Source organism: Macrotis lagotis, chromosome 1, assembly GCF_037893015.1.
Source record: "Macrotis lagotis isolate mMagLag1 chromosome 1, bilby.v1.9.chrom.fasta, whole genome shotgun sequence".
NCBI lineage: Eukaryota > Metazoa > Chordata > Mammalia > Peramelemorphia > Peramelidae > Macrotis > Macrotis lagotis.
In genome coordinates this window covers 61195400-61208349 of record NC_133658.1, presented here as the reverse complement: position 1 = coordinate 61208349, position 12950 = coordinate 61195400, and the positions used below count along the sequence as shown (strand labels likewise).

General features: G+C 38.6%; 1 protein-coding gene across 3 annotated transcripts in view; it reads right to left on the bottom strand.

Moving 5' to 3' along the window:
* SMPD3 (sphingomyelin phosphodiesterase 3) overlaps positions 1-12950 on the bottom strand; it is a 258177-nt gene that overhangs the window by 82489 nt on the left and 162738 nt on the right. The gene's annotated exons all lie outside the window — the stretch shown is intronic.

Sequence of the window (12950 nt, the reverse complement as noted above, 5' to 3'; positions counted from 1 at the left end):
TATAAATCCAATTATTGATATTTACTTGAGCTCTATGTTTCTATTTTAAATATTAGAAAAAGAAAAATATCAATGTTTTATATTTCATTTGCTTCATAATCTCTTTTTGGTGAAATAATACTAAATTCTTTACCTTTCTGCCTAACTCTGACTTTCTGACTTTTTTAGTAATACTGAAACACATGGCATAGAAGCTTAATATGTGTTTATTAAATTCAATTGTGTCTCTTCTCTAGTTTCAAACTCACTCAGTCAATAAATATTTTATACTAGGTACTGTGCTAAGTTCTAGGGATACACGAAAGACAAAAGCCCTTTCTTTCAAGAGGCTAATAATCTAATGAGGAATACAACATGTAAACATGTAAACAAACCAAGCTACATACAGAATAAACTGGAAATGTTGAATAGAGGAAAAACACTAGAATTAAGAGAAATTGGGAAAGGCTTCCTGTAGGAGGTTAAATTTTATCTGAAACCTGAAGAAGCCAGGGAATCCACCTGGGGAAACCTGAAGTGGAGGACAACTAGTAAGGATTTGGCCAGGGTTGAATATAAAGACAATAATAATTCCCATTTTGATAGGGCTTGCAAGGTTTATAAAATATTTTTCTTACAACATCGCTGTGAAGTAGGAAGTATAAACACCAGTATTCTCATTTTGCAGATGAGGAAATGGTGGCCAAGATTCCCCAGGTTGGAAGTGGCAAATATATGATTCATACCCTTATCAGCTGCTTTCTCTGTACAAACTCTGCTGCTTTGTGTATCTTGCCATTCATACATTGTGATGCTTATTTTCTCAGGTGACAAAATGGGCTAGCATCTTTTCTTAGATACTTTTAAATCTCCTTGGTTGTTCTGCATTTTCATTTTTGTGAAATATGCAACGAATTAGAGCTCTCTAGAGAAGAGAATGGTCATCCTGCTGTTTCCACAGGATTGGTGTACAGGTGTCACAAGAGACCAAGGGGAATGGGGGGTGGGCAGAATAAGGCTGAGGACTGGCATTAAACCAACTTCCAAGGGAATTGCTGCAGACAATCACTAAACATTTATTAAATTATAATAAATATTATAACCTCTATGTACCAACACTGGACTAAGTGCTGAGGATACAAAAAGAGGCAAGAGATAGTCCCTGTTTGCAAGGAAGTTACAATCTAATGGGTAGACAACTATAAACAAATATACACAAACAAGCTATATATGAAACAAATAGAAAATAATTAAAATAGGGAAAGCACTAAAATTTAGAGGTGTCACAAGCTATATTGATCAAAGCACTGAATTTAGAATTAGATGATCTATGCTCTAATCCTGACCCTGAAACCTATTATCTTTGTGATTTCGGGAAGGTTACTCCCCCCCCCCCCCAATATTTCCTCAACAACAAAAGGAGATTGAAGTGGATTATCTTTAAAATTCCTTTCCAACTCCAACTTTATAGGATTAGAAAATCCTTTCTGTGATCAGGAGTTTATGGCTGGAACTTTGTATATCAGAGAATAAATTAGTAGAGACTTGAGAAAGAAATCTGGAACTCAAAGCAAATTCAGTTGTACTGAAGAGGGGAGAGGTAGAGAGAAACCAAGGTCAAGACATGTGGCCATTGTTGTGACCTTCACTGTCCCATGTGCAATGTATTCCAAGGAGATAGGCAAGAACCTTGCCCCAGTTCAGTGGCATTGTATTGGCTCAGTGGTGGGAGAAAGCCCCAGGAGAGGCTTTTCAGTGGTTCTCACTGTGCATTTCTTGAAGGAGGAATACCATCTCTTCCCAACGCAGCTATTCTGGGACAAAGTCCCAGTGGTCCTGTCCTATTTATTATAGCTCTGTAAAATGAAATGGAATCAAGCTGGCCCTCATGAAGAAAGACTCTGGTGACTTGTTAAGCAACTTGTATTTTCACATTTCTTTACCTTTTCTCTCCAAACAACTAACAGATAAAGATGAAATTAAACAGCAAACCTTGTAGCTTTGGGCAAATCATTTACATTTTTTAGGGTCTTGGTTTTTCCTCATTAGAAAAATGAGGGGATTTGATTAGATGACCTCCAGCATCCCTTGTAGCTTTAAATTTGATGATCCCATGCCAGCTATAGTGGGCCTCTACCTTCTACCTTGTTTCCTAAATCAAAGGGAGCCCCTTGGGCCATCATTTTTGTACAGCTCACCATTGTGCCAAGATCTCCTGCAGGTACTGCCATATGTCTTCCCTGGCCACTGACACAGGCTGCACATTTACTTTTGTTTTGAAGAGGCAGAGGCCTAACAGCAGCTGCTGGGTCTCATCACTGGGCAGCTCCAGCTGGTAGGTGCAATCTGCAACTTCTCAAATTCTGTCTCTCTCTATAGGCTTTTATAAACTTGTAAAGAAAATGTGGCCCAGTTAACTTGACCTAACCCATCTTCCACACAAGTCAGGGGAGCCACCAGATTTTAAAGAGAAATTACTCATAAAAATTTTTCAAAAATAATGCAGCAGCAGCAGCAGCAGCAGCATCTCAAGCACAACAGTTGGGCTTGCCAGATACAAATAAGAGATGAGACAAATTGCTTCCTCAGCTTGTCTTCTTGCAGAGATGCCCAGAGGAGAAGGGCATTTCTTTGCTTAAAGCACCAGTAATTATGAGTCAAATTTGCAACATGGCTCCTCTTTGGTTTGGTTTTTGGGACTACAGGGTAGGTCCCCTGAATAGTCTATGGCAGTTCATTTTACAGAATTATTATGAGACCTTCTCATTTACTTTCTTTTTTCCTTCAAATTTTTATTTTATTTTTCCAATTATATGTAAAGATAGTTTTCAACATATATTTTTTGGTAAGATTTTGAGGTCTACATTTTTTCTACTTCCCTCTTTTCTCTTCCCCCTTCTCATGACAAGTAATCTGATATAGGTTATGCATGTACAGGTATCTCATTTACTTTCTTAGGTTTTTTTTTTTTTTTGGTTTTTGCAAGGCAAATGGGGTTAAGTGACTTGCCCAAGGCCACACAGCTAGGTAGTTATTAAGTGTCTGAGACCGGATTTGAACCCAGGTACTCCTGACTCCAAAGCCAGTACTTTATCCACTATGTCACCTAGCCATCCCACTACGCCACCTAGCCACCCCTCTCATTTACTTTCAATAATGTTTTCAATTTGGAGAAAATACTTTCTCCATGAAGACTAAAAAAGGAGTAGGAAAGTTAGGGACCCCATTTAGAGTTTTTTTGGCAAAAGTATTGGAATGGTTTACCACTTCCTTCTCCTTCATTTTACAGATGAGGAAATCAAGGCATCAGCATTAAGTGACTTGCTCAAGGTCACACAACTAGTAAGTGTCTGAGCTCAGATTTGAATTCAGAGAGATGAGTCTTCCTGACTCTGGAGTGGGTGCTATATATGTTGTACCACCTGGCTGCACATCCCTCATTTAGCAGAGTGCTAATTGAATTGAATGGAATCAACTGGTCCTGTCTAAGTGAACCCTATTCTTTTTTACATCTTGAACCACTTACTGTTCCCTGATTGGCTCTCCTACTCTCCATTTCCTTACTATTCCCAATTCTCTCTCTCTCTCTCTCTCTCTCTCTCTCTCTCTCTCTCTCTCTCTCTGTGCATGATTGTGTTCTCACCTCCATGTCAGATTCCTTCCTTTTGATTTTTTAAAATTAATTTTTTTATTCTGAGTTTAACACCCCCTTCCTAAGCATATTCCAGATGCAAAGTAGAACATAAAAGAGGATTATACATTAAACTGTGAATCTCTGTTATGTACAGCTTGCTTTTTGAAAGAGTATTTAAATTCAACATGGTACTTTCAAAACTATGATGCTTCTCTGTGCTTCCTTCTGTTCTCTTCTGTGCATCCAAAAAAAAGGTTTCAATGAATCTCTTTTTGCATCCTTATGCTAATTCCACTTGTTCTACCCCTCAATCTCAACTCTTGTAACAAAACAATGAAGCAAAAATGAATCTGTATATTGGTCTTTTGTGAAGATGTATGTTTTTTTTTTTTGCCACTGGAGTCTACCACCTTTCTATTAAGAGGTAGGTAACATATCTTATCATTCCCTCCTCTTTTGAAAGCCCTTCCTTTTTCCAAGGCTCTTATAAGAATTCACCTTATTGGGGAAGTCTCCTCCATTCTCTACAGTTGAAAATGATCTATCATTAAGTGGATCTTTCCCTCTTCTGCAATTACCACATTTTAATTTGTATTTGTATACTTGCCTCTTCTCCCCTGTTCATTTATAAGCACCCTGATGGCTTGCATTGTCTTATTTCTTCTTTGTGTCTATCTTAGTGCCTATCTGGGGCCCCAAAACATGGTAGGCATTTAAATGGTTTTGAATGAACTTGACACATAATGTGCCTACAACTTTCTGTGGTTTGGGTGACACAGAGCAACAATAATAACATACATTAACTGTCTACCGTAGAATGTACAAAGTTGAGGCAACTTGTGGCCCTGGTCCTCAATGAGTTTGGAGTTTCATGAGCAACTTTTAGTCTAGACACAGCTACCCAATTCTGCCTTCCTCCCTTGGGAGATGCTTTCTAAAGATTAAGTGATATGGAGGCATGGCAGTTTTTCCTTGATCTGTGGTTTTATAGCATCTGGGTTTGTTTTCACATCAGCTGATGCTAAATGGTTTAGTTAGGGGGAGAGAACTCTCTGGGGAAACTGAAGAATGCTAGCTTCCTTTCACCCCAGCCCTTTAAAAAATAAAACTATAAAAACATCCAAGACAAAGGAAGTCAGATGATAAAATGGAAAATCTATAGCAACATGTCTTTTTTTTCCATTTTATTCCTTCTTTCCTTCCCCAATCCACAGGGTGCTCTGCTCAGAGAGGTTTCAGAGCAACTTTAGAAACCATAGGGGGTCAGTCTCTTGGAATCTGAGCTCAGTTGGGAGGAAAGCAATCTTTCAGAAAAAAGAACGTTCTGCTCAGGATGGGCCACAAATTCTTTTTCTTCTGAAGTTACTTGAAAGGAGACATAAAAATAGGAAATTAAATCTCTGTCCCCCCCCTCCTTTTAAGAATTAGCTGAAAGGTTAATCTAACTGGGAATAATTGAATGGCTTCTTTTTGCATTTCTTGAACAAAAGAATAAAATCAAAAGAACAAATTCAAAAGTCAAATGTATTCTGGACAGCCTTACTCCAAGGGAAGAAAGCGGCACATGGTTCCTTGCATTTATGGTCTCTGTACTAACAGAAAAGTCTGTGTGCAAATGAGTGTGTAGGTGGTTAAGAGAATTTATGCTCTAAAATGAGACATCCCTTGTAATTTGCAATGGCTGAGAGGTGCACTTCTGAACAGCACCACGCATCAGCAATCCATCAATCCTATCTAAATTGGCAGCAGTTTCTAATCAACTGACATGCCAGCTAGTTACATATTATTGCTTTCAGAAACAGATGGCAGCTGTGGGGAAAAAAGTAAATTGTAAAATTTCTCAAAAAAAAAAAAACCCCGCCCCAACAAAAACCGCTGAAGCCCTTTGCTTAGAAAACCCAATGCTTCCCAAACAGTACAATGCCCCAGTCTGGCTTTCTGCCACACAAAGAAAGTCATGCATAATCTGCTCTCATTTTGATTTTCCATTTGAAATAAGGAAACTATGATGAAAGGCAAAACATGGAATACCCAGGTGCTTATCACAGGATTTAGAGCTGAAAAAGGAATCTTTGAGATCATCATTTGGTACAACCCTTTTATTTTGCCAATGAGGAAATGGAGGTTCAGAAAGAATAAATGACCTACTCAGAAAGAAAGGAGCAGAGTTCAGGCCCTCTGACTCCCAATTCAATGATTTTTCTCCTGTTCCATGCTTCCTCTTATATGATTTCAAGATAGTAGCCTTGGTGAATTTGGCCAGTTATGCCCTGTACTGTGACCCTAATCTTTCCCACCCAATTTCTTCTAGAAAGGGGTTCTGAATTTTCTGTTATGGACCCCTTTGGCAGTATGGAGAAGTTTATTGATCCTTTCTCAGAATATTGTTAAATTCATTAAACATAGGATTACAAAGGAAGTTAATTATATTAAAATGTGGTTATCCAAAAGTTTCAAAATATAGTTCAGAGACCCCAATTTAAGAGCCCCATTATATTTTCTGATCTCAACTGGTGTTCTATGTTTCTGTACACACTCATCCATCCATCCACCCATCCATCCAGACATTCATCAATCCATCCATAAAAATTTATCAAGCCTCTATTATATGCCCGTCACTCTGCTAAGGAGATAGAGATAAAATAAATGATACAATCCCTACTCCTTGAGAGGAGACAACAAGGACAGATACAAGTATTTATTTTATAATATGACATTGACATAATTTATTCCAAACTAAAGAGAAGTAATGTATAATATGTTTAGAAAGGGAACCTGGAGTCCTTCAGTACAATCTTAATCCTCCCACAATTTGCTCAGGGCCTTCAGGATGCAAAATGCCACAGGAGCCCCAGGGACAGAAAAGTATAGAAGCAGTAATATACTTCTTTTTCCATCATGCTCTTCCAAGCTCTCTTGCACTTTTATAGCATTGATATTTCTTGTTGCTATGAGTTACCAGGGGTTGTAAAGGCTTTTAAATTCAATCCATGTGCTAAGCCAGTCAACTCCCAAACTGTCTTCTTGGGACCAGCCACCTCTTTAGCCAAGAATGCTACAACTGGGACTAAGCAAACTTACAGGTGGCAGTGACAGGTATGAAGAGTGAGGGAGGAGGAGAAAAATGAAAAGAAGGAAGGAGGGAGAAAGGGAGAAAACAACAACAAAATGATCAGCCATCGAAACGTGTTGCTGGAAATTGCTTTCATCACCATCCACCAGCATATATTCATTCAAATACTTATTAATCACCTATCATGTGTTTTGCAATGCATGAGCTATGTATTAAGTGGCAAACAAAGATAAATAAAACATGTCCCCTGCCCTCAAACAGTTTACTGTTTCCTGCAGGTGATAATATAGTACTCAGATAAATATAATGTACTTTTGTATGTGGCAAATTCTGAAGAAGAAAACAAAGTGCTTCCTCTCTGGACTTTTCTATTTTTATTGAGGGATCCTGGGCCATCTTCAGTCCTTTTGACTTTTGTCCTGCCACTGAACTCCCATGACCATGGAGGAAAAAGTGTGCGAATTTGCCTTACTTAGATCTTATTCATGAGCAAGTCAAGACATCATCCTCTTGATATCATTGATCCCTTTTGAGAAGGAAGGAGAAGCCACCATTTCTATTGAAGGCACCACCATGCTTCTAGTCACCCAAGACTGCAAACTTGGCATCATGTTTTTTGACTCCTCTTTCTCATCAACTTGCTCAGTCCCTAACCAATCAGTGACCAAGTCTTGTTATTGCCACAACTCTCTTTGTAGCCATCTAGGCTCTAATCTAGGATCAAATACAAACTCTTCTGGTTTAGCATTTAAAGTCTTTTACAATCTGACTCCAGGTTCCCTTTCTAAACATATTATACATCACTTCTCTTATGAACTCTATAACTCCACAGGACTACCCTATCCTCACACAACCACACCCCATCAGCATGCATAGAGATTGTACAGCCTATATAGTATATGCTTGGAGATTTTAAAAGTCTCTACCTTTTAGATATGGTTTCATTTTGTGAAATCAGAGATCATAGATATGTACTTCAGTTGCCATTAGGCTGACTCAGCAATCTGACTTGGATCAGATGAAATCAGAATGAGCTGATTTCCACACTTTCTATAAGGTATCAGTTGTCTTTGTCAATTGGATGCTGGGTTTTATGTGATGCTCATGTTGCGTTGTTGTGTGTTCAATTCTGTGATTTATAAGATCAGATGTTACTACAAGGAAATGTACTTAAAGAGCACACAGTAATGCTATTGGAGATTTTGCAGTAGTTGTTGGGGGAGAGAAGGAACTCAAGTATTTCAAAGATCATTCAAGCCCATAGTCAAACAGAATCAATCTCACTATCAAAGAACATAGGAAAGTGAGATAAAAATGAAAAACAATACTAAGAATCGACAAATAGTTTATATAAAACATCCTAAATAATATTTTGAAAACAAAGACTTTCAACCTGACAGGGTTATTATTGATTTCTCTACTATCTATCCAGGACAGGCTAATTAAAGTTGGAAGAAGAGTGGGAAGACCAGTAAAAAAAAAATCCAATTACTAACTTTTGCCAGGAAGGAACAAATAATATCTATTATGAACAAGAAACTACAAAGATGAGTACTGGGAACTGAATAACAGTACTTTTTATAGATGAAACTCACTTTTTAACTCATCTATACCAAAAATGTTGTCAAAGTTTCAGATAAGCTCTGATCATCTTCACCAGGCTGTATGTTTGGGGATTTTTCCCCCCTTAAATTCCAATGAATCTGGAAGTCTTACTCCCATTGAAGGAATAATGAACTCTGACAAATTTATATATATATATATATATATATATATATATATATATATATATTTTTTTTTTTTTTTTTTTTTTTTTTAGTTTTTTTGCAAGGGTTTAAGTGGCTTGCCCAAGGCCACATGGCCAGGTAATTATTAAGTGTCTGAGACCAGATTTGAACCCAGTTACTCCTGAGTACAGGGCTGGTGCTTTATCCACTGTACCACCTAGCCACCCCGACAAATTGATATATTGAGAAACAGAAAGAATTCCCAACTAGAGATACAACACGATCTTTCATCATGCCATATATCTTGAAAGGAGAAGAAAAGTATCCAAGAGAAAAGAGATAGGAGTATTTTAATAGATTAAGAACTAGGCTAATTTAACCCTCATCAAAAACCTGTGGGTTATAGTCAGAGTAGGGAAAATGGATTGTCAAAGATATTTCATATCCAATATGACATGAGTATGATTTCTTGATATATAAAAATCTTGTGAGCTCCCTGCCAAATTGTCTTGAACAAATACTTGTCCAAGGAGAACATTTTGCTTATTAAAAGTTTAAAGATATAGAAAGTTGTAAAGTTTATCATATGTCATAAACATAATAATATGTTTCTTGTTTTTTATTTTGTATTCCTAACACTTTGCATAATGCCTAGCATACAGTAGGCATTTATTAAAGCAATTAAATATAGCAAATTCCATTGTATCCTCACCCTGATTAACAAATACAGAGTTAACAGTGTTTTGGGATGTGATTTTGAGAAGCTTGGTGCCTTTATAACATCTAAGTTAATATAATAAAATCAGAGGAAAATCCTCTCAAGCTAAATCCTGGAAACTACTATTTGGGGCAGTAGGTCAATAAATCAATAAACATTAATTGCCTACTGTGTCCCAGGCACAAGGTTAAGCACTGGGCACTGGTTTTTTTTAGTTGTTTTTTTTTTTTAGTTTTTGCAAGGCAATGGGGTTAAGTGGCTTGCCCAAGGCCACACAGCTAGGTAATTATTAAGTGTCTGAGGCCCGATTTGAACTTGGGTACTCCTGACTCCAGGGCTGGTGCTCTATCCACTGCACCACCTAGCTGCCCCCACTGGGTACTGTTCTAAGTGCTAAGTCACCCTTTCCTCAAGGTTGACCCATTGACTGCATATTAAACTTTGTTATTTATTTCTAGGGATGGCTAGGGGAGGCTGCTAAGCATAACTTATAACTTAAGTTGCTAAGTTGTGCAAAGCAATTGGTGCAAATTGTGTAAAAAAATTTACAAATGAGAATCATAAAATTTTTTTGAAGGGGCTTGTCTTTCTAATTTCACACTGTGTTTGTCTATTTTTTGCTTGGCCCTGCACTTTCAACTTGATAAAGCTGGAGAATAAGACAGCTGGTAGCATGTTTTGTCTTCATTAAATTATTTATCATCAGTGATAGCTTCGAAGATACCAATCCAGCAGGATGCTAAGTGCCATAATCTGCCTATGGATGATAATTCTATAATGAAACATTTCCCAAACTCGATGAGGGATTTACAATAAGTTTTGATGGCCTTCAGGGTGCATTGGAGAATTGGATGTAGCAAATGATTGCCAGAGGTGCTCCTAGTCTAAATTTTGGGAGTCCAGAAGCTGCCGTGATTCCAGGGGAAGTATTCAGTTATACAGCTGTAAAGCCAGTCACATCTGAGTGTTTGGGTTGGTAGAGGAGGAGAAGGCAGATGCAGCCTATTCTTTGTGCGTTGATACTGTACCTATTGGGAAGCAACTCACCAGCCTTGACCACTCTCTTTTCTCTGCCAGAAAACTCTTCTGGGAAGTCTTGCTAGTTACCTTACCTGCCTTGAGCCCCCTCACCTTGAATTTGCTCATGGGCTGTCTGGCCTTTCACTTACTGTTTCATACAGAGGTACTGTCTCATTTTCCGCACATTCAAGTAGGTCCAACACAACAAAATATCACATTAAACTAGGGGATGACAAATGAAGGAAGCCGTCTGGCATAGGAATAAAAAATAGTAGCTCTTGAGTCAAAGGGTCCAAATTCTGATTTTGACTCTAAATCACTAAAGTTCCCTAGACTTTGACGGTCTCCTTTATAAAATGAGGGGATTCTTAAGATGATTCCAAGATTCTTTCTTATCACAAGATATAATCAAATGCAAAAGTAAGTGGGACGGGTAGTGCCAGGGGAAAGAGAGGGATTGAAATGGACCAAAACAAGAAATTAGATTGGATTTGGGACGGGCCTTCAAGGATAGTGAAACTTTGATACATAGAGAAGGGTTATATTGGGGCAACTCATTGGTGCAATGGATGGAACTCCAGCCTTGGAGTCAGGAGGATAGGAGTTCGACAACTTCCAACTCAGACAACTGATACTTATTAACTGTATGAATTTGGGCAAGTCACTTAACACTGATTCCCTCACACCCAGGACCATCTCCAGTTGTACTGATCCATATCTAACCTTTGGACCCAGATGGCTCTGGAGGAGAAAGAGAGGCTGGTGACTTAGCATAGCTTGCTCACCCCACCCCCCATTCAGATCCAATTCTTGTTCTTGTCCTGGTATCACCTCCCTGATGGCATGGTCTTTGAAAATGAAGGACAAACATCATCATCATCATCACATAGAGAAGAGTAGAAAGGGTTTGGAGTTAGCGGTCTTGGGGCTGAAGATGCAAATGCTAATTATTCCAAATGACCTCAAAGACTTGTTAGAAATGAGGTTACCCGGGACTCCCCCAATCTTCACTTCCCTCTTTGGCTACATTGGAACCAGCAGGGGGCACCAAAGGATAAGAGTTTCCATGTTGAACAGCAGCCCCTTTGCTGGTAAATGGAGTTCCGGCAAGTCTCTTGCATCACTAAAGAAAGCTGTTCGCCTTCCTCTCTTCCGGTACTTGGAGTCTAACATATTCTATTTTTGATCCAATTTCAAAAGCAGCTTGTCAGGGCTCCTGCGGCCATTCACAACCAACAACCACCTGAGAGTCTTGAACACTAGCAGAGGTGAATGGGAAATGAGGGTGTGAGAAGGTTTCCTTCTGGAAACATTCTTCATTCAGCAAGAAGATTGAGCAAGTGTTCTAGGATTCCCCAGCATGTAGGGCCCTATTCAAGAGGGAGAGAATTTATTTTTAACCCCAAACACTATTCACTCTTCTCAATCAGGAGGAAGGTTACAATGCTTTTGAAAAATTAGAAAAGTTGGCCATTATTTCTTTTGGGGAGGTTGGGGTCAAGGTAGACCTTTCATTTGCTCTAAGTTGTCATTCCTTTAGTGTCTGCTCTGCTTAGGCCTACTGAGAAGCATAGTCACTTAATACTGATTGCCTCATATCCAGGGTAATATCCTTCCATCCTGATATAAATCTGACCACTGGACCTAGATGACTCTAGAGGAGAAAGTGAGGCTGGGGACTCAGCACAGCAACCCCTCACTCAAATCAAATTCATGTGCTTGTCATGGCATCACCTCCATGATGTCATGGTCTCCAGCAATGAAAGACAAGTCACAGCAACAACTGAGAAACATAAATGACATGTCAATCTCTGAAGTGCCCAGCAGTCTCCTGATTCAGCTTTCCGGAAAAGCTGCACACCACTTCAGATGTGTTGATGGAAATCAAGGCCTGGAGAACCATTCTCTACTCTGACAATAAAGTGATTCAGAGATCTCTTCTGTAAGATAATCAAAGTCATCTCTTCCAAAATGGGTTCAAAAAGTCCAAGAGTTGGAGGAATGTTAGGATAGACAAAGACTAAAGAACATTGAAGTACCTTTGCCTTGAGATTCGGTTTTTTCCTTCTTCAAGTTCTTTGAATCTAACACAATTCCATTGGGGATTTTTTCATAATAATTTCTCAAGAAATTTCAAAATATAGGTGGAGCAGTGGAGATAGTACTGGCTCTAGAGTCAGGAGGACCTGAGTTCAAATGTGACCTCAGAGACTTACTAATTGCCTAGCTGTGTGACCTTGGGCAAGTCAACCCCATTGCCTTGCAAAAAAAACAAACAAAAAACAAAAACAAGAAAATTCAAAATACAGTTAAGCATGTGGCCACCTGTTTCTAGGGGACTGAAAGTGTTCTCTAAAGGAGATGTTGGGTTATAGTTGATTCACTAGCTGTACAAAAGTCCACAGTTTGGGGATGGAAAAGTTTTAGCAACTCAGGAAGACTTGAGTTCAAATGTTGTTCAAATCAGCTAAGTGACTCTGAGCAAATCACTTAATCTCTTTTGGCTTCAATTTCCTCATTGTAAAATGAAGATAACATTAGTACCTACTTTCCTAGGGTTTTTGTGAGGATCAAATGAGATGATATTTGTAAAGTGTTCAGCATAATGTTTGGCACATAGTTGGTCCTTCATAAATGCTTATTTCCTCTCCAGTTTAGAACAGCAATCTTTGATGAATCATTTGCCTGAAAATCATGTTAGAGTTCTCCTTTTAGTTCCCCTCCCCCATAAAAGGTAAATATGCTGGCAGGCAATGGGGCAGGATGGTATAAGGGAAAGAGTAATGTACTAGAAGACAG